Raw genomic sequence first — 2,574 nt, 5'->3', positions numbered from 1 at the left:
GTGTGACCCCACCCACCAGAGCCACAAAGGCATGACGGCTGAGCATTAAATCAATAAGGATAATTTGTGAGCCTTAAGATCTTCTGGAATTCACTTTGCTAGATTTCGGATTTGCTGGGGACCCATCACCCTTTCCTTCTTTCCTATTTCTTTTTCTCTTTTGGAATTGAAATGTCTATCCTATGCCTGCCCCACCATTGTTGTTTCAGAAGCACAATGACAACATGTCTGGTTTCACCAGCTAGAGAGTAATGTTGCCTCAGGATGAATTGTACTTCAAGTCTCACCCATATCTGATTTAGATATTTAAATGAGACTTCGGACTTTAGATCTTAGAGTTGATGCTGGAATGAATGGGGGCCGTTGGGATGCAATGAATGTATTTTGTATATAAGAAGGACAAGCATTTTGGGGAGCAAGGATAGAATGTTACTGACTGAATGTCTGTGTCCCTCAAAATTCATGTTTAAGCTCTAACTCCCAGTTTTATGTTATTTGGGTATAGGGCCTTTGAGGGGTATTTAGGGTTGGATGAGGTCATGAGTGTGGGGCCTTCATAATAAGATTAGTGGCCTTATAAGAAGAAGAAGAGATCTTTCTCTCCTTCTCTATCTCTATGTTATTTGCAAGTGTCCATTCTAATATATTTTAAAATATACATAAAAGTCATGCATAATATGGTAATGATACATTTTGGTAGACTGAAGGAAGAAGAAGCAAGATGCATCATACAGTATGAAATCAAATGACCATGCACATTTTCCTTCTGAGAATCAAAGTGTATATGTGAACAAGATACTATTCAAAGACCAGGTATTATTCTAAAAGTTCATGTATGAGAATAATCAACATTACAAAATAGACAGATGCTTGAACTCTAATGGAAAAAATTAATTACAGCAAGATTTTAGAAATGCTTAGAATTTCAGGACTGAAAATGCCTTAGAGATTACATAAACCAAATATTTTAGTCTTACTGATACAGACACTGAGTTCAGAGAGATCATATAATTAATTGGAGAGTACAGAATCAAGAAATGACTAGAATTAGACCTTCTGATACTTCATCATATGTGGGCTCTCAAATGATACAAATAAGTCAAGAGAACTTTAGTGGCCCTAAATTGACTCTTTTTGAAAGCATTGCATAATAATGAGACAACATAAAAACCATATCTCCTACCTTAAAAGCTCCCTACATTTTGAGGCATACAATCAGTCTCTAGTACTTTATAAGATCTTAGCAATAATAGCCTTTGAAAGACAGCAGGAATTTTAAAAAAGGAAGATTAATGCTAGAGGCTCTAGAAAAGTTATACAGGAGACCCCCCCCAAAACAGTATCAGAACAGGAAAGGAAAGTATCTGTTAACTTGGTAATTCAGCAAAAAAATTACTATGTAACTTTCCATAACATAGATTTATTATCATTATGTTTCAAAAAATTAATATATGTGTACAGGATGGTTAAATAAATATTTTTAACCATTTTCCGTTAATGAAATTTGATCAAAACTTTGCTATCTCTGTATTTTAAAAATATTTGGTTCTAATTTTGTTAAATAGTTCTCAAATATCCTTTTATATACTCACAAGCTGTTTTGTTTCCTTTTCAATACTGTTCTAATTCATTGAATTTATTTTCAACTCAGCATGTGTTTGCAAATGCTATAATTGAGAGGAAAGAATGTTCTATGTTAATAAATTTCAAGGCAATTTCTTCATTCCATAGTTGCATCCCATTATAATGGACTTTTAAGTTACTTAGCTTTGTACACAATTTTTGTAAAAACTTTTTAGTATTACCAGGTATAAAGTTCTATTAGACTATATTTTCAGTGTGCTTAGCACAAGCTAAACTAATAGTTTAGCAAGACATATGAACATATTTCAGCCCTTTATCACACAGCACAGACATTTAGTATCCCTGATTTTATTAAATGCCACTCACATCAGCTGTCTAGAAATCTAAAAGGCCCCTAAAGAGTTCCCTTTAAAAGTCACTATGCTGTTAGATCTAAAAGAAGGAAAAGTCTCTATCCCTTATTTTAAGTTTTTAAAGAACTAAGACAAAGTGCTTTACTGTCTCTCTTATTCTTTCTAAAAAAAAAAACAAAGCAGCAAGTTATGTTGGATACTCAGAGGATTTGCAGCTAGACATCTTAGGTTAGAAACTCATATTTTGCCACCAGCTATATGATATTATACACTAATCACAGAGGCTGTGGCAGAATATGAGTTCTACTATCATTTGCTTCTTTGTCTGCAAATGTGGATACACTACCTACTTTGCAAAACTGGATTGAGAATCAAAAGAGATAATTACATGGAAACATTTTGTAATCTGTGAATTACTGAACAAATCTTAGTCACTGTTATTCTTTTCTTATTTGTTTTGATTGATGTTCTCTGTGCATCAAGCAACCTGCTACCTCCACTGTTCCAGGACTTGGCTGCTTTCCAGAATTGCTTAAGTAAATCTCTGTACAAAAGCATTTTTCAAAGTATGTTACAGCAGTTTTAATTTTCAAATAAAATTGGAAACACTGCATACTATGTACCCCTCTTACTATGT

Source organism: Pteropus vampyrus, unplaced genomic scaffold, assembly GCF_000151845.1.
Source record: "Pteropus vampyrus isolate Shadow unplaced genomic scaffold, Pvam_2.0 Scaffold39, whole genome shotgun sequence".
NCBI classification, from domain to species: Eukaryota; Metazoa; Chordata; class Mammalia; order Chiroptera; family Pteropodidae; genus Pteropus; species Pteropus vampyrus.
Note: the sequence above shows the minus strand (reverse complement) of the source record.